This window comes from Lissotriton helveticus, chromosome 7 (assembly GCF_964261635.1).
Source record: "Lissotriton helveticus chromosome 7, aLisHel1.1, whole genome shotgun sequence".
NCBI classification, from domain to species: Eukaryota; Metazoa; Chordata; class Amphibia; order Caudata; family Salamandridae; genus Lissotriton; species Lissotriton helveticus.
This window is the reverse complement of record NC_136068.1, coordinates 285674072-285699860: the sequence shown is the minus strand read 5'-3', so window position 1 is coordinate 285699860 and position 25789 is coordinate 285674072. Positions and strand designations below refer to the sequence as shown.

Below are 25789 nucleotides of genomic sequence, written 5' to 3'. Positions count from 1 at the left end.
GGATAGTTAGGAGATTTTAGGGTATCACTAAGTAGTAGTAGAGGGCTATAATGAATTAGAGTAGTACTTTTTTAAGCAGGAAGAAAGGATACAATATATGGGCAGTTTGGGGTTCAAAGGCTTTAAAGGGTGAAAAGCATTAAGGGATAGTAAGGGATTATCAGGCCACAGTTAAATAAATGAAAGTGTATAAAAAAATAAAAGATTTCAAAATCAACATTTTGGGATTTTTCATAGTTCATGATAAAAAACAAAAAATGATTCCCTTGAACTTTCAACTCGCTACAAGCTCACACTCTCTGAACTGTTCTGCTAGGATAAGCCAACAGGCAGTCCTCCACACCTAAAGACCACACAGTTGGCATCCATATACAGCTGAATGTGGACCTTTGCCGTAAATAGAGAACCATGTCCTACCTTGTGGCCTGAGATTAAGGACCACAAAGCTGAGTTTTGATCAGTGTCCTGTTACAGCAGAGTCAGAACTACCACTTGTCCTCTTTCGATATCTCTCAGTACTGATCTTGAATGTGATTATATCACGACCAGTTTTAACTCCAATTTTTCATGTGCTAAAAGAATTAAAAGAATACTTATTACCAGCAATTACATTGCATTCATGTAATGTTTCAAGCCAATGTGCTTCAAGTATAATAATGTTTTACACAAAACAAATAAAAATAATAAATTCAGGTGTTTTTCAATGGAATGTGCATGAGTGCAAGTGAGCTCCTGGGTCTCTGCAAACATGGTGATGTGTGAAATTTTGTGTAGAGTTGAATATTTCTGCAAAGAAGTGCATGCCCATGTTTAAACATGAATCTATGTGAACGAATGTGTGTGTATGTTTGAGTATGTGTGCATTGCAGTGAGCACCTGTGCCGCTGGCCCGAACTCTAGAATCCTGTTGAAGTAGTGAGCAGAGGTATGGGAACACCTCATGTGACTAGAGGAGGGATGGTGAGTTAAGGTTTTACACCAGCTACATTCAGGGGGCTAGAGAGTCAGAGGACAGATAAGCCAGTGATCATTTTCAGCAACCAGACCCCAAGGTTGAAAACTGCCAGCACCAAGGCCACTGCCACCTCTAAGTAGCCTATACTTCATCGCCTTTCTGGAAAACAACAGTTGGCATAGGGCGACCCCTTGGTTCTACGTGGAGCACTCTCTGCCAGCCGGGTCAGGAATTTTTTTTGTTTATGACTTGCGCTAACTGAAGAAAGTGTTTTACACTGTGGGAAAGCAGGCAGTTTGGCAAGAGATTGGTGATTATTTTTTTCCAGGCAGTGCCGAAATGTGATTTTGGCAAGAAAATAAGTGGGACAGACTGCATGCTTTTCACGACCACGATGCACTTACTGCCAGCGTGCTTGCTGCCTAAATGCAGCTACTCAGAAAGCATGCAAGGTGGTAGGACCCAGGTGTGCTATAGCTTGAATGAATAAAGCATTCTAGTGTGGTGATGCGGACAGCAGCACTAGTCTGACCACTAATGAGTGGTACTTGACAGGACTACAAATGTGAAAGTGAACGCTCTTCAAAATGTTAAAAAAAGTGTATCTTTTTAACATTTGAAAGCTTTGACATTATCATGTCAAATTATAGCACTGCACTAAGACTTCATTAAACATAGAAGGAGGGTGGGGCTGACACCTCCACCTGAATAGGGCTATGCCTATTCCAACACAAATAGCTGTATAACCGCCTGTAGTGTGCCTGGAGCCAGAGAAGAAAGGGCAGGGCCCTTTTGAGGATCAAAGACAGCTGTCTTTTGTTGTCTCCCCCACTTCAAAGACACATTTTGGTATTAGTACTGGACCTCGCTGTGACATCCCCAAATTAGTTCACTTTGGGGTCTGGAGGAGACTCTGCAACTATGAGGTACAACACTGCTAGGAAGAACTGCCCCTTTGTCACTCGCTTTGCTGTACTGCCTATGCACTCTGCTCAGCTATGTTGGCCTGCTCCCTGCTACCTCTGCAATGAGGGACAACTGGGCCTCTATATCCTACAAGTTCCCAAGAACTTGTTAGCTTTCCTCCTGTTATGGAAGAATCAGGGCTATTTTTATGCTATTGGGCCACCAGACACACTCACATAGTCTAGCGCCTGCTGTGTTGGCGCTCGGTCACCTTTTGCTACTAGTCGTACTTGACACTGCTGTTTCTGAAGATACCGCAGCGGTGTAGACCTTTACCTTCAGTCAGCGTCGGGAGCACCGAGTGGCGTGAGCACATTCTGGTTGCCTAGCATCACAACGATCTGAGCTCGCTCTATCCAGGCTCTTTGGGCCGAAGATTCACAAGACTGCATCTACAATGGCTGAACACCAGTCCTGCCTGCCTCTGTACCTCTTACCAACAGGAGCTCCATGTGTGAGGCCCACCAACACAGCAGTATGGGGCCACAGACCTGCCTGTGCTCCAGCGGCCATGCCAGAGCCCAACTCCTCTTCCTACCACGTGGACCCCGTGTGCGAGACCGCCGACAACAAGAGCAGTGACTCCAAGCCCCTGGGACTGTCCCGAAGGCCTGTGCAGGCTAACTTCAACTCCCACTGCATTGAAAACCTTTTCGAGGCGGAGGAGGCCGGTGGGCTCATTTGAGGATTACTGTAACTCCCTTAAAGGTTCCTGAGCACTGTGATGAGCTATTAACGTTACTAGTACTGGCATAACTCTTGATAGACTATTGAATTGCTGTCCTTTAGGCCTGGTTTTAATTACATAAAGATGGTCTATTTTTCTAGAACTAGTGTGGAGTGTTTTGCTTTGTCTTTCACTGTTACTTTACTATGCGTTGCAGAAATACTTTACACATTGCCTCTTTGATAAGCCTCCTCTGCGCCAAGCTACCAGACGAGGAGCACAGGTAATCTTGCATCTGAATTAACCTGAGTGGTGGTGGGTACTGCTTGGCTTAGGTGTATACCTTAGCCAAACAAAAACCCCATTTGTAACTGACACATTCAGCAGCGCCTGCTGCTGCACGTTGCCTGCTATCATTCCCTTCCCTCTTCCTGCTGGACCTCTCAGCCACCTTCAACACCGTTTCCCACCACACCCTCTGCACAAGATTCCACGATGCCAGCATCCGGAACAAAGCCCTGGATGGATCTGCTCCTTCCTCACCGGCCGAACACAGAGTAAGACTTCCACCATTCAACTGAAAACCCACAGAGAACAGCTGCAAAGGGTCTCAAGGCTCCTCCCTGAGCCCCAAGCTCTTCAGGCCCCATTTGCAGCCATCTTCAAGAACCACAGACTCAACGTTGTCTCCTACGGCGATAACATCCAGCTGATTCTCTACCCCACAGAAGAACCCACAGCTGCCAAGAGCAACTTCCACAACAGGATAAATGCAGTCACCACCACGATGAAGGACAGCTGCCTCAAGCTTAACTAACTCAAACAAGACCTAGGTCCTCAACCTGGGAACCACCCCCAAGTGTTGCCACCCCCTCTGCCTTGGTTGACTCTTGGTGGTCCAGGCAGAGGGGGTCTGCAGCACTTGGAAACCCCCCCCCACGCCTACTGACTACGTGCGAAACCTTGGCAACCTCCTGGACTTCTCTCTCTCAATAAACCACCAAATCAACGTTGTTTATTCCTCCTATTTCCACATGCTCCATCTACTTCATGAAATCTTCCAGTGTGAGTACAAGAAAACTGTCACCCATGAGCTTGTCAGCACTCTATCCAGCACCACCCAGAAACATGATAAGAACTGCAGAACATCAAGAACACTTCCGCTAAACTCATCCTGAACATCCCACGCCGCAGCCACATCACCAGCCACCTGAGAAGGGAAATATCCATTACAACGAATCCAATACAACGCATGCCATTACAACGCATGCCAACACAACGCAAGTACCATTACATCGCAATGCTATTGCAATGCATAGCATTACAATGTAAAGCATTATAATGCATATACTTTTACCACACATGCCTTTACATGAATTTCTTTGTATAGGCAAGCATGGTAAAAGCATATGTGTTTTACATGTAAGTATAGGGTTTAGGGTGGGTTTGGATTTTGAGGTGTAGGGGTATAGGTTTGGGTTGCCAAGATTAATTTTAGGGTTCAGGATGGGTATATGTTTTGGGGTGCCAAGGTTCATTTTAGGATTCAGGGTGAGTTTGGATTTTAGGGTGCCCAGGGTAATTTTAGGGCTCGGACAAATTTGGATTTTGTGGTGCCACGGGTAATTTAAAGTTTTAGGGATGGGGTTGTAAGGGTAATTTTAGGGTTCAGGGTTGGTTTGGGTTTTGGGGTGGTAAGGGTAACTTTAGGATTTAGGGTGTATGGGTATTAGGGTGGTAAGGGTAATTTTAGAATTAAGGGGGTAGGGCTATTGGCACTGGTACAAAGGGTAATTTTGGGGTTGCCTGGGGGTATTATATATATATATATATATATATATATATATATATATATATATATATATATATATATATATATATATATATACACACACACACACACAAACAGAGACACACAATTACTTACCTTAACCACTTTTACCAAGTATATGCCTTTACCACGCATGTCTTTGCCTTGTAATGGCATGTGTGGTAAAGGCATATGCATGGTAAAAGTGTGCTTTGCAATGGTAATGCGCTGTCACAGCACTTGCGTTGTTACAACCGCGTTATAATGGCATTCTTTGTGTTGGCATGCGATATAACGTCATATATTCCCTGAGAGACCTTCACTTGCTATCTTTCAACAAAAGAATTACCTTAGCTCAAGCGCCTCACGCATGCCTACAAATCCCTCCACAACGCCAGACATACATAGCTCAACCACCACTTCTGCTTCTACACTCTCCCCTGACATATCCACTCCGCCCAACTGGCGCAGGCCACCATCACACATCTGTAGACCAGTGCTGGAGAAAGATCCTTGTCTAAACTTCTGAAACGTCCTGCCTCTGCACCTCAGGCAATCACCATCACGTCCGCAATTAAGGAAGGACCTCAAGACTTGGCTCGTCAAATGAATCGCAGATCCCCTCCCCTCAACCCCCCACACACAGCGCCATGAGACCCTACGGGTGAGTAGTCTTGCTTTAAATAGTAATTGATTTGCAGCAATGGAGCAGAAAGAAAGGCTTAAAGCTTATCACATCATAAGACGCTTGCTTTTGAATTGGTATTTGCAAACATTTTAAATTTAAATACGACTATTTTGTTTTTATTTCTTTTTATAGTGCTACTCATCCACATGTAGGTTGTCAAAGTGCTTTAGATCACATGTACGCATATATTGACAATAAATGAAGAGTGTAAATCAATGTACAGGTTGTGTAACAAAAGTAAGTGAGGGTTACAAGGTTGAAGAGTTGCATGCTGTTTATAGCTCACTGTGCTATATGGGAAGGATTAAAATGTATGGACTGTACATAACCAAATGAGCTCTGTATTAAAAGCAGTAACCCACTTATCTAGTTTCATAAAATAAAAATCTGTCATCTGCATATTACATAGCATTTTGCATGAAGTGCACTGCATGAGACACATTAACCCTTGCAAGTTTATTTAAATGCACTCATGAGTCATGATACTAGACTGTCCTGTCAAGTATCACGCATTGGGTGTGACACTCACACATTTCAGTGCGGTGGTCCGCATCACCGCACTGAAATGCATTGTCACGCATTTTGCCGACTCGCCTCCTCGCACCTGTGCACGGCTCCTGCTGCTCCGAGAGATGTACTACTTCAGCCAGTGCCAGCAGCTGCTCTTTCATAAATAGTTATTGGTTGCTCCCAGCTCGTGGCTGAGTGAGAGCGCCGCAGCTCTAGGCGGCTACAATGAAACACTCCTCGTGCTGTCTCCAGGCTGGCGCTGTAATTTCGGCTTAAATTTGACACACTGACAGATGGAATTAATTACGGGGGCGGGCAGTTCTCTCAGCACCATGCAGCATGCTGTAACTGGCTCACAGCCAGACACTCACCAGGGGCGCCAAGGTGATTCACTGATGGTAATACGCCTGTAACGCTAACTTGCCGTCAGGTCGCATCCGGAGGAAGTAGTAGTGTAAGGTAAAGGGAGGCTGTCATGCACAGCAGGAAACTTGTAATGGGAGGCGGCAGTTAAGGGTAACGCTTTCAGTCACCCATTCAAGTATCCGAAGTGCCAACAGCAATGAAGAGTTGAAGTGGCTTTGTGAGCCTCCCGCTCATCACTCGAGACACTTATCAGCCCTAAGCATGGGCGGATTTTGCGGATTGGCAATCCGCGAATTTGCGTATTTACGGATTCGCAATCCGCGAAGATCCGCGAACTCTAGCGGATTTGCGGATTTTTCCGTTTTTTGTGTTGGCGCGTGTTCGCGCCGATTTTGGGACAAGTTCGCAATTGCGAACTTACTTTTCGGCTTGCAACGGCCGCGACTATGTTGTTTCTACGTCTGGTTTATCATCACAGGTTCACAGCACCCTCTGTTTCACCACTGCCACCCTCTGGGACACCCATGCCACCCTCTAGTACATCCTCACTGGCACCTATTAGGTTTATTTATCACTGTAGATTATGGTGCTTGAAAAAAGCAAGCACACCTGCCCTTCTTCAACTGCCATCAATTAATTTGTGTTTCATTAATGTGTCAGTAATTTTGAAAGTTCCAGTCTGGCTGGCACCTGCTTCCTTCCTTATCTGTAATTTGCTTTTTGTTGCAGTGAATTTTTTTTTTCACAGGACCTTTATGGTGCTATTCTATGAGCCTGCTGTTTGGGTCATAGCAGGGTCATAGAATAGTTGCAAACTCTGGAGGGGCCCATCAGGAAGCACTACCTTGAATGTTACTAATGTTAAGTTTGAACTTTTGCACCTGCTCATTGCTTTCAGTTTAGCTAAAATCGTTTTTTCTGCAATTTCGCGCGTTTTTTGGGGCGCGAATCCGTGCGAGATCGATTTCGGAAGCCGCGAATACGTGCGAATACAAAATTGTTTTTGTTGCGATGTGTATGTTCGCGTGATCTTGCGCGTGTTCGCGAGGCGCTTCTAGCTATACGTTTGCCAAGTTACCCTATCGGTCGTACACGGGCGCGGCCATCTTGTTGGCGTGACGTAATTCCGTTTCCGCCCGCTATGTGTAATCTCGCAAAGTGTGCTGCTCGCTAGTACAATTTCGCGCGTACTCGCAAGGAAAATCTCGCACGAACTTACCCACGCGGTCGTGAACGGGCGCGGCCATCTTGTTTCTCATTCATTGCTATGGTTCTGGGCATGCTTTCTCTATCCTCTCTCAAACTCTGCCATCCTTTGCTTGTTTGAAGTTTTTTTGATCTAATTTTACTTATTATCTAACCCTCTATTTTTCTAGCTCTATATTTTTGTGTTTTCTGCAGCTTTTAGTTACTTTTAAACTACTTTTTTAAACTCTTTTCTTTTCTTCTTCACTATTCTATTTCTTCTTTATCATTTAAGTTTATTTCTGCCCAGACCATGGTAAAGGGAGCCGGGAAGCACCCTGAGAAGGGGAAGGGTCCCGCACCCCGTGCCCGGCTCCCGTGCGGGCGTTTAAGGGGGGAGCAAGTGGTCCCGAGGGAGATCTTCAGCGCGGAGGAAGTGGCGGCACTGATCTTCCACGTCCAGCGCCGCCTCCCCAAGACGATCCTGGGAGGCGGCAAGATCGCGACCGGCTATGGCATCCGGGAGCGCCGCCAGCGGTGGGAGAAGGTGTGCCGGGCCATGTACAAGATCTCTGGGGTCCGGCGCACATATAACCAGGCCACCCACCGCTGGACCGATGTCATGGACCGGGAGCGGGACTTGCTGGACGTGCTCGGCGTAGAGGTCCCCGGGCTTGGTGAGTAGTAGTAGTAGTACATTTACTACTCTGTTTTATCCTGCTCTGTTATTTGCAAATCTTTGTTCTTTACCAAGAGCAATAATGCTGCCGATTACATTGAGGTAAATTATATTTCAAAATCTTCTATGCATTTCATTTTCAGGTGCACTGCTCTCCTTCTCAGTAGCCTTGCTTGCTACTATGCTTCTTTGTTTTGTATGTTGTGTTCAGAAGCATTTCATTGGCCTGAGAAATTATGTATGAGTGTACTGTAAAGAAAAGAACTGCGTAATGCTAGACAGTAAGGGTCATATTTTCAATTACCGGCGCATCCCTGCAAAGTAGCAGGGATGCGGCAGTAATTGTGTGCCATGCCACCACCACCCATTGGCCCAAAACGTCACAGAAGCCTTACGCATCTGTGCCGTAAAGGCAGCGCATTGCTGGAGTTGCGTGCCAACGATGGCGCAGCTCCAGCAATGCTCTGGGGTACCCTATCTCCCCAATGATGCATCAAGCCGTACGTCGGCTTCAAGCGCGCAGGGTTTGAGTCATGCATCATTGTCCTAAAAGTGACTGATTGACATCTTGTAGATTTCCCTCAGCCACTTTTAGGATTCGTTCCTGCGCAGGTACGCCCTCCCTTGCGCCGGAACGCCCCCTGATGGCGCAGGGCTTTACAACGTGATGCATCGCCCATATGCCCATATGTGTTTTTTTTTTAATATATACGCCGCACCAACACCATGGCGAGTCTTTTGTTCTGCCGCTGCGTCAGAAAAGGCACGCAACAATGGAGGAAAATCAGCCGCAACTTCCGCAAGGGACTTATAAATCAGCCCCAACAGACTGAAGTCCAGTCCTTCCTTTAGACAGTCACATGGCTATCAGAAGAAATAGTGGCGGTGGTGGCGGGTGGATTGATAGTTTGAGTATTCACTGATCTGCAAGCAGGATGGACTTTGTCTGTCACGTGTTGCGCACTGCTGCCTGCAGTGCCAGGCCTAGGCAAACCTCTTTAGTAGTCTGTTTTTTGAGTTACATAGGAACTTTCTAAGTCAACGTTCCGCAAATCAGGCAATACGAATAACGTAGTATACCACATGAGATAGATCCCGTGGAATAGTTGTCTATCTATTTGCTATTTTTCCAAAATATGTTGTTATTGTTCTTTTCAAATGTTTGATTTGGTTGAAAAATCTCATCCATGTTTTCTGGTTTTTCTTTCTTTCATGTTGTACATCAGCTCCCCCCAAGGGCAAGAGGACACAGGAGGAGGGTGCTGAGGATGCAGGCCAGGATCGGGCAGGCGAGGGCTCCTTTGCTGGCCCCAGTAAGTTTACATTTTAATAAACAGTACCTATTTTTTCCTAGCGTTCCTCATTCGATTTTTTCTAAATCGTCTTTGATCTTCTTGTAGACTGGATATAAATTCTTATCCTGCCTCGAATATGACTCCCTGTGGTATTACTAGACTATTCTTATTAGTCTGTCTGTGTAGCTAACTAAGATTGGACATTTGGCAATTCCATTGGACTCCCATTATATTCAGCAATACCTCTATGCACTGTCTCCTTACTGACTAGATAGTGTGGCAGAGTCATTCAGCTCCCGAAGTCACCGATTATAGATCCCCAATGATCTCTAGATTATCGTACGCAGGACAAGAGAGTAGTACGGAGTCACAGCACAGTCAAGAAGTGTCAGAGGCACTCATGCTTGCAAAAATTCCAAAACCTTTAGCTCATCCACTCTAGTCTAGAGGAACAAAAACCACAGAGTCTATTTAAGTGTAAAAGCTTTATTAAAAGTAAACACATGTATTAAAATCTACTTTGTCATAAAACTATTTAACTGTAAACGGAAAAGTGGTTAGTGCTGACGATTAATTGGACACATTTCTTGTGGTCGAGCTGAACTCTCACCTAGTTTGAACTTGATCCTGGTCGTGTTCTTAGGACTCAGGAGTCAAGCTTCTGTCTGTTAGGAGAAAAAGTGGTGCGTGTTAAAAATCAAAAGCAAGCATTCATCAGTTGTGCATAAAAGTGCAGCAAGACAACAGCCTTCCCTGGAAAATGGGACATTTTTACTATGGAGTAGACAGTCACAAATTATTACATTGTATTCTGTTTTTTTAACATTTCTCCTAGACCAAATATTATATAGTAGTGAGTGGTGTATTCTAACATTCTTAAATGTACTTTGTAGGTGTAACATCTGGTGACGGGGCCAGCGCGGAGGTGGCTGTGTTGGACTTGGACTCGGAGGCCTCTGGGGAGGAGGCGGCGTTAGAAGAGCTGGTGGCCGTTCCTGTGGGGGATCAAACGGTGGTGGCGGAAACAGGTAAGCTATATATTCCTTACTTATTGAGATTGAAGACTGCATAGTGTGCTTTCTGCACGGGTGTATTACAATTACAAATCAACCAGGTAGTAGCCTCCTCGAAATGTACTTCGACTTAGCTGTGAAGTTTTTGGTGAGAAGAATCCCAATAAGTTCTTAGACGAACGTGATGGATGGGATGAACGAAAAGCGAAAGAAGGGTGTAAGTAAGTGGGACGCGAACTTGTATGATGGCTGGCAAAGAAGAACGATATGTGTTTGCTTGGACCCAGAGGTGGCTGGGAAGGAAAGAATATGGTATGGTGCATGGCTGGGTCAATGATGAAGCAAGGATGGGTGGAAGGACAGCAGCCTGGGTGGGTGAAACAGAAACTGTATGTGTGCGTATACTTTGACTGAATGGATGCCTGGAGCATGGTATTCTCTGACTCTTACATAGCACATGTGTATCTAGAGAGAGTAGATGGTCGCCAGGTGAAGTAAGTGTTACCTTGAAGAGCATGTACCACCGCACCCGCACGTCCGTCCCAGTGCAGGGAAGGCAAGGAAAAGAAATTGTAAATGTGTCCAATACTACCATGAATAGTAGCAGTACTTTGTATTGCGTTTGCATTCACAGCATATATCTGGTTATTACGGTGGACACTCCGTACCTCTCTTAATAACTTTAGTTTACTTGTAGTACGTCATTCATGTGTGGGTGTATCACTGTTCACTCAATATTAAGCAAAGCACCTAAAGTCATCTCATCTGTCATTAAATACGTCCCATGTGAAGTGATAGATAATCAAATTAGTTAGCTTCTTCAGTTTCCTTTTCTAGTACTCATTTGCACTGTAGGGTGAAAGGTAAATTAATTAAGCAGTAGCCCTTGTAACAGAGTATTCTCAGTGCCACCCGTAATAGAAAAGTAATAGCTTCACCACCTGCATGTACTGGACCGGTACAGTAACGCAAGTCTGTCTCCATCATCATGGTGTGCAACTTTTTTTCTCGGGTGCAACTTCACTGTGCTGTGTCCATGTCATTCTGCCGGCTTGCATAAGATAACGTACCCATTTCCCTAAACAAGAGAGAAGAAGAAGAATAAGACTGGTGTACTGTCATAGTCGACTGTAATGGAAGTCCATAGTGGTCGTAGAATTAGTTCATTAAACTACCACTACTGTTAGAGCAAGGATGCAGAAGTGGGAGGTTACATAGATACTGTCCTCAATAGTTATGTACTGTGCTTTCAATTTGCTACTTGTACTCTGTGACCCAACTTTCGGCTCAATCACTTTGTGTTATTAATAAGGAGCATTGGTTACAGACTATGTCTTTCTTTCTTCATATAGTTGCTCCTTCCAAATCAACAACAAGGAGGGAGCAGGCTAGATTGGCCCGGCAACGGAGGCTGGAGGCCACAGTCGCCGAGTATCGGCGGCTGGTGGCCCTGGAGGAGGAGGAGGACACGCAGTCGAGCGGGGCAACATCTTCGACTGTGACCACTGCATCCTCCTCCGTGACTAAGCCAGCGGGACCGAGCCGGGCTAAGAAAGCCGACCGCCACCGCCAAGCAACCGAAATACCAGCTGCCCCCCACAGGAGCTGCAAGGAACGCCAACGCCGCCTACGAGTCCGCATGTCCAACCTGGAGCAGGAGGTCCTGAGGTATAAGAACTTGGTTAAGGGCCTCCGCTCCGAGCTTGCCACCCTCCGCAAGGAGTATGATGCCCATGCCACATCATGCACCAGCACCAGCACCCTCCAGTAGTGGAGTGTCCCTTGCCCTTTTTTTATAGACTTTTGGGGGGTGGGATTTGGGAGTTGGGATCGTTTTGGGACGTTTCAGAGACAATCGTTGGGGTTAGGGTGGGTGAGGGAGATTATTTTGTTAGGGCTAAATAAATATATTTTTCAACTTTATCTGACCATACCTGTTTTTTACTGCTTTTCAGTCTGGTGCGTGGGGGGCGGGGGTGTAACAGTAACTTTGTTTTCCTGAACAGTCGTAGGACTTTAGTAGTACAACCGTCAATCTCTTGTCTACTCCGAAATAATACTCCATTATACTACCTCCCACCAAACGCTTATCTTACCTGTAATTTGTGTTAGAAATTAGGGCTAGGCCCAGGGCTGGCTCCAGGTGAAATGGGGATTAACGTTGTCAATCCTGGGCGGGTGACATTTCCTCATTGCGGTGGTACTAGTGGTGTGACACAGTGGCAGTTGCATGCCTATGGAAAAAAAGAAAAAGAAACCTTGTTTGTCCTCCTTACTGTAGCATTACAACGGTTACGGTACGATCGAGAAAATAGCAGGTGACAGTACACTAGAACAGTGCCATAATGTAGCCTAACAAATGGTAAAGTATTTGCTTGCAAGTATAACTAGTACTTGCGTTGAATTTATTTGACATTGGCTACTACTACTAGAAGATATAGTACTGAAGCTGAGTAAGTCTAGAAGATATCCTCGTATTCCTTCACCAGCCTGTTGCTGCTATCACCTTATCCTCCCCAGCAAGTGTGTGGAATTATTGATGTCATTTTAGTCAGACATCAAGCAAAACAACACAGCCCGGGGGAAGAGGGTTAGGGTTTGTAAAATGGATGGGAATGGGGGTTTCTTTTTGGGTAGGTTTTGTTGAGAGAAGAAAAAAAAAGCAGAGCATGGACAAACAATAATTGAAGATACAGAGTTTACAGACAATCTTTGGTTACAAACTAAAGGTAAGCACATGCAGTCACACTCATAGAATAAAAGACAACAATGGATACTGTATCTGTATTGCGTATGTTGTTGGAGTTGTCCTGTTGAAATTGGTAAGTAAGTTGCATGCAGCAAACAATTCCTCTTATTGGCGGCACTCCTCCATTCCAGCTGACGCTTCGTCCATCAATGTGGTGGTGACCACTGACAGAAGAGACACCCTGTCCACTGCCTGCCTGGCGGATGTTGACTGAAACCCGGCCTGTAATTATTGAACGGAAAACAGGAAGTGCTATTACAATACCACTGATAAATAAATAAAAGGTATGTACGCTGTGTGGTTCAAAAAGTGACACTTTGATTTCCCTAATAGACAGTACAATATTTTTGAAATTGCGTGCTCTGTCTGAGTCACCTTTTTAAGGATCAATAAGTATGGCCAAAATATTATAGCGGATCTTTCCCCTCAAGGTGGGTGTACTACTGTGTTTTAGAACAAAATTTGACCTTCCCAGCAATGCTCCCACCAAGACCCTTACTAAAGCCAGTCGCAAAAATGTAGAAGAACCCAATCATATCTCCAAAAACGATGCCTAGCAGAAAAATGGTTACAAAACATACTTTGAAAGTAACAGTAGGCCCAAATACAGACCGTGGATTGTATTCAAACCACTTGCCTGCAAGCAAAAGTATCCATAGCCAGCATCGCTCCAACAGTGCTCTACAACAACAGAACCGCGTTGCAATAGAACCCCCCTAAACACATGCAATCCTGCTGCTAGGGCTAACCCTAACGAACCCTAACTTACAAAAAGTGCCAAAACTGGTGTTTCCTTATGGATTTTGTCCAACAAACTTCTAGCCGGTATTAGACCTTCCCAGGAATGCCCCAGGCAAGACCCGCCAACCCACCCGCAAAAAAACACCCGACACAACACCACCAAACAGCGAAAAAGCTAAATCTCATACTTACAATGTCTCTCGGCCTTCGGTCCAAACGCGGCGCTGTGCAGCTAGGTCGTCATCATCGTCAATCATCATAACTCCTGTTTTCCACCACGGATTTCCTGAAAAGCAAATGCAATCAAGATTAGACTGTCGCAGCAGTGCTTCGACAGAGACCCCGGCCGCAACCCACCCACGAACAGCAGGAAGCCCCCCAAAACGCTACATTGAGCAAGATGTCTGAAGAAATGGCAAAAAAAGGCTGTTCCTTATGGATTTTGTCCAAAACACTTGTATCCGGTATTAGACCTTCCCAGGAATGCCCCAGGCAAGACCCGCCAACCCACCCGCAAAAAAACACCCGACACAACACCCCCAAACAGCGAAAAAGCTAAATCTCATACTTACAATGTCTCTCGGCCTTCGGTCCAAACGCGGCGCTGTGCAGCTAGGTCGTCATCATCATCAATCATCATAACTCCTGTTTTCCACCACGGATTTCCTGAAAAGCAAATGCAATCAAGATTAGACTGTCGCAGCAGTGCTTCGACAGAGACCCCGGCCGCAACCCACCCACGAACAGCAGGAAGCCCCCCAAAACGCTACATTGAGCAAGATGTCTGAAGAAATGGCAAAAAAAAGGCTGTTCCTTATGGATTTTGTCCAAAACACTTCTATCCGGTATTAGACCTTCCCAGGAATGCCCCAGGCAAGACCCGCCGGCGCCAACCCACCCGCAAAAAAACACCCGACAACACCCCCAAACAGCGAAAAAGCTAAATCTCATACTTACAATATCTCTCGGCCTTCGTTCCAAATGCGGCGCTGTTCAGCTAGGTCATCATCATCAATCATCATAACTCCTGTTTTCCACCACGGATTTCCTGAAAAGCAAATGCAATCAAGATTAGACTGTCGCAGCAGTGCTTCGACAGACACCAAAAATTACACACAAACCCCCGGAACCCCGCCAAAGAGCACCTCAAAGGCAAGCAAGTCAGCAAAAACGGCAAGAAATTTCCACCTCATATTTGGTCCAAAACACTTTTGTCCATTATTAGAGCTTCACAGCAATGGGCCCAAAACCGTCAACTCACCCGCAAAGAAGTACAACACCCCCACAAGTGCTGAGTCTTTCTTCATTGTGCGTAATCCAGCACTCTGCTTGGAGGGAAATCGCAGTCTGGAGGAGGAGGATAGAGGAGCATGTTCTTCAGAACTTGTGAACCTGAGGAATGTAGACTGCGGCACCTTCAAATCAATAAGCAAACAAATGAAGACAGTTCTGATGATGGTCTTGTTTTTGGGATTAGGTGATTAAAGTTTGAATTAAATTAACTGTGCAAAACAAAGAAAGAGAGACACAAAGCACACAGGAATAAAAGTGAATAAGGACGAAAAAGAAAGTTCTTGATTGATTGTCTCATTTTCAGGGCTCGGTGTCAGGGAATAAGAACAAGATTTCGTCATCATACTCTGCGAATTCAGGCTGGATGAGGTCAGTGGCACCGAACAGAGAAAAAATCCCCTCATCTACGTTGCTGTCCTCCTCGTCTTCATGCGGCGTGCTTTCTCGTACTTTGTAATCTGGTGGTATGAGGTGCTGATTCATCTTGATCATTGTCAGCCGCTCCACATTTTTGGGCGAGAGGCGGCTCCGTTTGGGAGTTACAATGCCACCAGCAGCACTGAAAACACGTTCAGAAGACACACTTGCGAGTGGGCAAGACAAATAGTTTATAGCCAGGTTGAAGAGCTGTGGCCACAATTGTTTTTTGCCATGCCAATACTGCAATGGCTCATCATTAAGGAAGACCTCTGTTGAGTCATTCAGATAGTCCTGCACCATCGACTCAAGGTCATCAACTGTTCCTCCACTTTGCTTACTTTTTGCTGTGCCTGTGACATTTTTTCGAGAACCATACCCCATCAAACTTAGCCAATCCTCCTCCCCAGCCACTGTTAGTGTTGTCATTGTGTGTGGTGCAGATGATCCAGTTGCCGGTGTCTTTAACGGCTGAGAGGTCACTTGTGCCCCAGCCACAGGTGCAGAAGTGGATTCTTGTGACTGCGGATGGCCTGCTGATGCTGATGTACTGGCTTCTCCTTCAATAACCTGCCGTTCTTTTTCAAACCTCTTGGCTGACCAGGCTAACCAATGTTTGTACTTTTGAACATCTGCATCAGCGAAAGGAAAGAATGCGTTGTCTGCCAGCGCCTTTTTGTAGCGTGGATCCAGAATAGTAGCACAAATGTAATGCTGATCTGAGTTGATGTTTTGAAGACGTTCATCACCACGTAGGCGATGTAATAATTTCTCAGACAAAATGAAATGGTTTTTTTTTTTTTCATCTTTTGCAAACTCAGAAGAAACCGCCATCAGTTGGTGCTCCAGTATGCACAACAATGGGATAGCTTTTCCCAAATTACAGTCCTCCTGGCTGACTGCACGCGTGAAGAACTCAAAAGGACGAAGCATGTCTGTCAGGCTTTTAACTATGTCCCATTGCGCCTTACTCATCCGCAGGTCCTCCTTCTGAGATGTAGCCTCTGTCAAGAAATAGTGATCGAGTACCGTATACTGCTCATGCAGACGCTCAAGCATGTAGAAGGTTGAGTTCCAACGTGTTGCCACCTCCTGGATGAGTGCTTTCACTGGCATTCCACGTTGAAGTAGCAGTCTCCGCAGATGCTTCCGGGCCTTAAAAGAATGGCTGAAATGGTTGCACATTTTGCGGCAGGTGGCCATTACCTCGAACGCTGGACTCTCTTTATCACTCAAGAATTTTTGAACTACCAGGTTGATACAGTGCGCCAAACACGGCACTCTAATATGGTCACCAAGGAACATGGCCTTAACTACATTGGCGCCATTATCCGTGGAAACATAACCAATCTTGCGTTTTAGGGGGGATAGCATTGTCAAGACCTTTTTGTCAAACTCTTCCAAAAGGTTTTCTGCTGTGTGACTTTTCTCCAAGCCAAACATGGCTAGTGTTGCATGTTTCCGAGCAGCTTTGAAAACTTGGTCCGGGTCAACACCTGCGTTTAGCTTTGCTATAACACCTGAAAAAGAGACCCAGTGTGCAGTGATGCACATGTAATCATCGCCTGGGCCACTGGTCCACATGTCTGTTGTCAGATGTATTGTGTGAACAGCACTCTTCTGCAAAGCTGCCCCAATCGCCTGCAGCACATCTTCATGTAGTGCTGGAACCGCAACTCTGGCAAAATAGAACCGGCTCGGAACCTTCCATTTAGGGCAGAGCGTTGCAACTAATTCAAGAAAACCTACCGCTTCTACAAAAGAAAAAGGTAGAAGGTCCACAGCTAGCATTTTAGCCAGCTTAGTGTTATACAGACGCGTCAGTGGGTGGTTGCGTTCATATGGCACGTCTGAAGTAAGCATTGTTCTAATGTTGGCCTGGACCAAGCATTTACGGGCTGATAATGACTTCGTTGACCCAATTTTGCTCGCTGGTGAACTTTTGTGCGTTGGTGTCTCACTCGCTCCAACACTCTTAGTGTGCCTCACATTGGGTGTGCTGCTGACAGGGGTACTGGGTGTAAGGGAAGTGTTTGACACGTCTTCTTCCTGCTCGTCAACATCAGATGAAACATCAACGTTTCCTTGATTTTGGCCTTTCTTGATCGCAGCTAGGTGCGCAAACCATTGGACAGCGTGCTTTCTCTCAAGATGACCACTCTGGCCGCCGGTACCATAGTTGGTACCTGACTTACCACGACTAACTGCAAGCTTACAAAGGGTACAAATGGCAAACTTTGGATTTTTGGGACAAACAGTAAAGAAGTCCCAAACTGGGGACTTGAAGTGTCTGTGGGACCTGGAGGAGGCGGCGATACTGGTGGTGGTGGTCATGAAGCTAATGCCAGATGAAGTGGAGGATCTGGATTGCCCAACTTTTGTACGTTTTCCACTTTCACCGCCACTAATTAAGGTCGAGGTTGACGCAGGTCTCTTCTTGCCAGAAAGAAATATGGAAGCGGGACGAGTTGGTGTACTACTTAACTCCAATGATTGTGGTGTTTCCACTGTCTCCTCATCGACAACATCATCATCATCATCATCACGCGCAGCAGCTCTTCGGGCTAGGGTCAAAATGTCTGTTTGCTGCATGCCCGCTGGGGCTGCAGTGACCTTTATGATGACTGGGTCGTCGTTGGCAGAGTCTTCATCAGCAGCAGTATCCGCCACTTCTTGTTGAGCCTCATCACACTCCATAAGTCTGAGACTTTGGACGAGCTTCCTTTTACGCTTAAGTACCTTTGTTGGATCATGGTGTGCCTCACTCTCAGACGGCTGTGGTGCTGGTTCCCAAGTTTGATCCGTATCATCAGAAGGAGGTGTGCTTGAAGAGGATGTAGACACCACCCTTGATCTCTTCCTTGCTAGGGTTGTGGAAGACAATGAAGGATCAGCAGGAGGAGTGGCTTCCTCAAATGATACCTCGCCTTGATTGTCGATTTCCTGATGTGCCCCTACTTCGGGAGGAACAACTATTGTGGGCACTTGTGACCCTCCATGCACCTCTGCTTGCGCATCTCCTTGCGCTGCCTCTCCTTCCACATGTACTTGGGCTTGTACTTGCACATGTGATTGTTGTTGCGGCTGTGGTTGTTCAACACTCGTCAGATGAGCTACAACAACCTGTGTTGATTGAGCGACATTGCTGCTGCTTTCTTGCGATGAGCCAACATCACTGGTCGATGGTGATTGAAGAACTATACTGGCTGCCTCTGCAGCACTCAAGGGCTTGGACTTAAGTTGGCGTGGTGGTGGTGGTGGCACTGAGCCCAATGGAGCGGGGGGGGGTGCTGCCAGCTTGGTCCCCAGCAGATCCCACTGCTGCTGCTGCAGGCATACTTTTTTTTTTACTCCCAAAAAAAGGGGCGGGCGGCACACCAGTCTCCTTGGTAACTTGCTTCTTCTGCTCCTTACTGGCACCTTTCTTGCTAGAGGAGCTACGGGTTACTTTTTTTGGGGCCATCCTCTTCAGAGCAGGTCAGCAGGCAGCAGTTGCACGAGTTGCAGAGGGTTCTGTGTCCAGACGTGACGTCGCGTGACGTTATGCTGCACACACCGCTGCAGGACTTCTTCCTGGCACTGGTGGTTCTCTTGAGTCTTCTTGTGCACCTAAAAGCAATGGAAGACAGAGGAACATCAGTTCAGTTATACACCCCAAAAATTCGACAAAACACAGAAAAATGAGCACAATCCCATGCCATCCTTGATGTTTACATTGAAGACACCCCACAGAAAGACTACGGACATGCAAGTATGCAACACTCACTACCCCTGGGCATAATGGATGAAAAGTAGGCAAAATAAGTGCAGGCCTCAGACACTGCCTCTCCTCAAAATGGCCCCTTACACCCCAGGCACATGTTGCCTGTACCAGCCAGCACTCAAGATGGCCACCACCACCACCCACATGGCCAGTCCACATCAACAGTACACCCCCAAAAAACAAAAAAACAGCCAGAAATCACCACAATCCAACGCCATCCATGATGTTTACATTAAAGAGAGTGAGACCACACCACAGGCACACTCAGTCCATGCACCACTCACCACCCCTGGGCAAAGGGCCCCACCAGCAGCCCCCCAAAAACGACAAAAAACAATAAAATAAGCACAATCCCAGCCCATCCATGGCCTCAATTATGTTTAAATTCAAGAAGACACCCCACAGAAAGACTAGGCCCATGCAACACTCACCACCCCTGGGCAAAGGGCCCCACCAGCAGGCCCAAAAAAACGACAAAAAACAATAAAATCAGCACAATCCCAGCCCATCCATGGCCTCAATGGTGTTTAAATTCAAGAAGACACCCCTCAGAAACACTAGGCCCATGCAACACTCACTACCCCTGGGCATAATGGATGAAAAGTAGGCAAAATAAGTGCAGGCCTCAGACACTGCCTCTCCTCAAAATGGCCCCTTACACCCCAGGCACATGTTGCCTGTACCAGCCAGCACTCAAGATGGCCACCACCACCACCCACATGGCCAGTCCATATCAACAGTACACCCCCAAAAAACAGAAAAACAGCCAGAAATCACCACAATCCAACGCCATCCATGATGTTTACATTAAAGAGAGTGAGACCACACCACAGGCACACTCAGTCCATGCACCACCCACCACCCCTGGGCAAAAGGCCACACCAGCAGCCCCCCAAAAACGACAAAAAACAATAAAATAAGCCCAATCCCAGCCCATCCATGGCCTCAATTATGTTTAAATTCAAGAAGACACCCCACAGAAAGACTAGGCCCATGCAACACTCACCACCCCTGGGCAAAGGGCCCCACCAGCAGGCCCAAAAAAACGACAAAAAACAATAAAATCAGCACAATCCCAGCCCATCCATGGCCTCAATGGTGTTTAAATTCAAGAAGACACCCCTCAGAAACACTAGGCCCATGCAACACTCACTACCCCTGGGCATAATGGATGAAAAGTAGGCAAAATAAGTGCAGGCCTCAGACACTGCCTCTCCTCAAAATGGCCCCTTACACCCCAGGCACATGTTGCCTGTACCAGCCAGCACTCAAGATGGCCACCACCACCACCCACATGGCCAGTCCACATCAACAGTACACCCCCAAAAAACAGAAAAACAGCCAGAAATCACCACAATCCAATGCCATCCATGATGTTTACATTAAAGAGAGTGAGACCACACCACAGGCACACTCAGTCCATGCACCACCACCCCTGGGCAAAAGGCCACACCAGCAGCCCCCCAAAAACGACAAAAAACAATAAAATAAGCACAATCCCAGCCCATCCATGGCCTCTATTATGTTTAAATTCAAGAAGACACCCCACAGAAAGACTAGGCCCATGCAACACTCACCACCCCTGGGCAAAGGGCCCCACCAGCAGGCCCAAAAAAACGACAAAAAACAATAAAATCAGCACAATCCCAGCCCATCCATGGCCTCAATGGTGTTTAAATTCAAGAAGACACCCCTCAAAAACACACTAGGCCCATGCAACACTCACTACCCCTGGGCATAATGGATGAAAAGTAGGCAAAATAAGTGCAGGCCTCAGACACTGCCTCTCCTCAAAATGGCCCCTTACACCCCAAGCACATGTTGCCTGTAGCAGCCAGCACTCACGATGGCCACCACCACCACCCACATGGCCAGTCCACATCAACAGTACACCCCCAAAAAACAGAAAAACAGCCAGAAATCACCACAATCCAACGCCATCCATGATGTTTACATTAAAGAGAGTGAGACCACACCACAGGCACACTCAGTCCATGCACCACTCACCACCCCTGGGCAAAGGGCCCCACCAGCAGCCCCCCAAAAACGACAAAAAACAATAAAATAAGCACAATCCCAGCCCATCCATGGCCTCAATTATGTTTAAATTCAAGAAGACACCCCACAGAAAGACTAGGCCCATGCAACACTCACCACCCCTGGGCAAAGGGCCCCACCAGCAGGCCCAAAAAAACGACAAAAAACAATAAAATCAGCACAATCCCAGCCCATCCATGGCCTCAATGGTGTTTAAATTCAAGAAGACACCCCTCAGAAACACTAGGCCCATGCAACACTCACTACCCCTGGGCATAATGGATGAAAAGTAGGCAAAATAAGTGCAGGCCTCAGACACTGCCTCTCCTCAAAATGGCCCCTTACACCCCAGGCACATGTTGCCTGTACCAGCCAGCACTCAAGATGGCCACCACCACCACCCACATGGCCAGTCCATATCAACAGTACACCCCCAAAAAACAGAAAAACAGCCAGAAATCACCACAATCCAATGCCATCCATGATGTTTACATTAAAGAGAGTGAGACCACACCACAGGCACACTCAGTCCATGCACCACCACCCCTGGGCAAAAGGCCACACCAGCAGCCCCCCAAAAACGACAAAAAACAATAAAATAAGCACAATCCCAGCCCATCCATGGCCTCTATTATGTTTAAATTCAAGAAGACACCCCACAGAAAGACTAGGCCCATGCAACACTCACCACCCCTGGGCAAAGGGCCCCACCAGCAGGCCCAAAAAAACGACAAAAAACAATAAAATCAGCACAATCCCAGCCCATCCATGGCCTCAATGGTGTTTAAATTCAAGAAGACACCCCTCAAAAACACACTAGGCCCATGCAACACTCACTACCCCTGGGCATAATGGATGAAAAGTAGGCAAAATAAGTGCAGGCCTCAGACACTGCCTCTCCTCAAAATGGCCCCTTACACCCCAAGCACATGTTGCCTGTAGCAGCCAGCACTCAAGATGGCCACCACCACCACCCACATGGCCAGTCCACATCAACAGTACACCCCCAAAAAACAGAAAAACAGCCAGAAATCACCACAATCCAATGCCATCCATGATGTTTACATTAAAGAGAGTGAGACCACACCACAGGCACACTCAGTCCATGCACCACCCACCACCCCTGGGCAAAAGGCCACACCAGCAGCCCCCCAAAAACGACAAAAAACAATAAAATAAGCACAATCCCAGCCCATCCATGGCCTCAATTATGTTTAAATTTAAGAAGACACCCCACAGAAAGACTAGGCCCATGCAACACTCACCACCCCTGGGCAAAGGGCCCCACCAGCAGTCCCAAAAAAAAGACAAAAATCAGCACAATCCCAGCCCATCCATGGCCTAAATGGTGTTTAAATTCAACAAAACAGTTGTATCATGCACCCCTAACCAACCCTGGTCCTACTGGATACTGTGGCTACCCACAATATAATTTATTTAATGTTCTGAAAAAGTTCCAAAATTTTACTTGCAGCAACTGTAATGCCCCAAACAAACTTACTTGTGAAAGTTGATTTCTAATCCAAAAGTGATCCAAAGACAGTCAAAAAGGCCTCAAATCCAAATATCCAGCAGCACCCACAAAAAGTAATCCTTCCAGCTCCAGATCCAAATGAAAGTGACCAGGAGATGGACAAAGCACTGGGAGGAGCCTGCTGGACAGGAACAGGAAGTTGGAGACTGTGGGGCACTTCCTTCCTCCCCCCCCCCCCAAAATGGACTCCTTGCAAAAAAAAAAGGCCATGCAAATGTCAACCTGAGGAGTGATTCTGATAAAAATCATAATTTTCTGAAGGTTTATCCTGTTTGCTGGTGATTTTCTTGTGCGAAATTGCAAAATCTCTATTTCGCAAGTGCGAGATTGTTCCTTTCCGCCGCAACTACGTGTTCGCAATTGCGAACTCTCGCGAGGTGTGCTGTGCAAGGTGGCAAGCCGCGAGTACGTATTCGCGGGCGACAAACTCCCGCGGGAACACGCAGCAAGATCTAAAATGGCGCGTCACTCGCAAAGAAAAACAACTCGGCAAACGCTAAAATGACGGAAAGTGAACGCCGTGCACCACGCCGCGCGCCGCAACCAAGCAAAAAATCCGCCGCGAGCGGATTCACGGATTTTCGACAAATTCGCGAGCGTTCGCGGATTGCGGATTTGCCGAAAATCCGAAAAATCCGCGAGCGGAGCGGATTTTACGCCCATGCTTAATCAGCCCCTGGAGAGGAGTGGTGCAGAATCTACCTGATCAGAGAATAAGCTGATTCCCGACAGAACAATTTAGTTCTCTGAAACCATCTTCTATCTCTACAGTCAAGTATATAAAAGCTCATAAATACTTCTATAGGGAATGGGAGGGCCAAGGGCGAAGAGCTGTTAAATGACACAGGTCCCGTACACTGAGGCAGAAGCTGCGGGCCGCGGCGGGGTACTCAAATCGAGTGGGAGTCCTCACCGTGGCGAGCTACACTGCTGTCACTTCCTGTGCAGCTGAGCGCCGCAAATAATAACCACGATGGCTACCTTGAACATGAGCTGTGCAGAAGTGTCGCAAATACTTCTAGGATTTCATCTCCGAGCTTTTGTGTACTGCTTATTGTGGATACAACTCCCTAAAGAGCTTGCAATCTATAAGGAACGACGTGAAAATGACATGTGAAATGTAGCACTCAGTCAGTGACCCATGACCCCGAGAGAAATGTCACCGGCGCGGCGACAACAGTGCCAGGAGGACACACAGACAGTGTCAGTCGCCGCCCGCTGTGCAAGAAGTGGCATTGGTGATAATCACGGGCGGCGGCGCAAATTAAACTACGGCCAAGTGGGGGGACGAGGAGTGTGTCAGCAGCCAGTGTCTGGGGGTCGCCGGAGAAGAAGACTGATGCAGTCCAGCAGAGTGCATCATGCTGCCGAGCAGTCAGTGCTGCATCTGAGCTGTGCGGCCTCGGCGGGGACCGGGAAACATCTCTGAACTCTTCTAGTTCAAGTAAGTTTTTTATTATACTACTACATCAATGAGGTCACATCTGAAATATATATTAATTTAGCACAATGGCATCTCATCTGCAGGGCTGCTCACTCTCGTCATCCTTCCCAGTGAGCCTCCTGATTTAAAGCTGCAGTCAGTCGGATCATTGTGATCATTACAGTGAATGCACGCGGGCCGCAGGACTTAACCTCTGTCTGACTGTCTCAGATCTGATCACAGGGGCACCAGTAAATTTATAATCTTCACGGGTCACATAGTGCGTGACAGTTACCACCATGCAGTGTTTATAATACTACTACATCAATGAGTCATCTGAAAAATAAATTAATTTCACACAATAGCATCTCCTCTGCAGGGCTGCTCACGCTCATCATCCTTCCCAGTGAGCTTCCTGGTTTAAATCTGCAATCTGATCATTGTGCTTATTACAGAAAATGCAGGCAGGGCCACAGGGCTTCTCGGTCTGAGTCTCAGATCTGATCATAGGACACCAGTAAGTTTATAATCTTCACGGTGCACTGTGCGTGACAGTAACCACCAGGCAGGGCTCTCTGAACAGTGGCGGGGAAGAGTGAGGCAAAACACGAACACAGGTCAGTCATGATATAGCTCACTGAAATCACATCTGGTGAGATAGTCTTATAAAAAAAGTTTCTCTAGTAGCCCCCTTGAAATTTTTTCATGAGGCTCTAGAACGTTGGGAGTTTCAGAAATAATAATAATGACTAAGCGAAGGTGGCTGTTTGTTTTTTACACAGCCTCTAATACGGACACACACACGTTTTCATGTAATCATATTCTGTTGGAGCGGAGTTCATGAAGATCGGCTGATTTGACAAGGATTACACAATACACATAAGTGAAGAGACTGACCACACTTATAACACTGAGGTCTCCATATTCTATGTAGGGTAGTGTATTCTTAAGGCAATATCTTAGAGCTACCTTGCTCAAATGGGTGTCATTTCATATATTTATGTGTTTCCCTAGTCTTTATTACGTGATTTTGCGCAGGACAAAGTGTCACTCATATTTCTTGAAATGGCACTCATAATTACACTGAAGTTATGAAAATGTCACACATGGCACAGGCAATCTGAAACCTTGGCAGCTATGACTAGACTAGAGTGTGCTATATGTCAAAATAATTACAAAGTAGTATATTTAAATCATGGAAATATTGCAAAAATAATTTAAAAGAACAATAATTAATACTTCACACTTACCCCAGTTATCAGGCAGCTTCTGTCTTGGTCAGTCAGCCGGTTGATGCTAGTTGCTGGCTGGCTGTGCTTCTCCTGTTGTTGTCCAGCAGCTACTGATTCAGAGAGAGCTGAAACAGTAAAGCTTTCACTTTCAGGATGAAAGTGAAACTCTACTCTGTGCAGCATGTGACACCACGTCACAGGGTCATGAGTTAAGTCTCATGACTCTGTGGCATAAATAAAATGCTTACAGCGTTTTGGTTTTTTTTAAAGTTAAAAGTTTATATACAATAATCATTCAGTGTAATGATTATTGTATTTTAAAAAATGACCTTTCCCAAAAGAGTCGTTTTTGAGAGATGGCTGGGGTCAGTTATGCATGACCCCACCCCCTCCAGTGACGACTGATCAAAGGGTGGGGTGAGAGTGTGCTCGTCATCATGCCCCAGCCTTTATGTAGATTACACTT

General features: G+C 46.4%; 1 protein-coding gene across 1 annotated transcript in view; it reads right to left on the bottom strand.

Annotated features, from left to right (window-relative positions):
• LOC144769046 (zinc finger MYM-type protein 1-like) overlaps positions 1–25435 on the bottom strand; it is a 59477-nt gene extending 34042 nt beyond the window's left edge. The window contains exons 1-2 of the mRNA XM_078653041.1: positions 25342–25435; positions 418–572 (exon numbers count right to left, since the gene is read on the bottom strand). The gene's annotated coding sequence lies outside the window, so the exon portion shown is untranslated. The remainder of the gene's footprint in view (positions 1–417; positions 573–25341) is intronic.
• Positions 25436–25789: the final 354 nt, after the last annotated feature.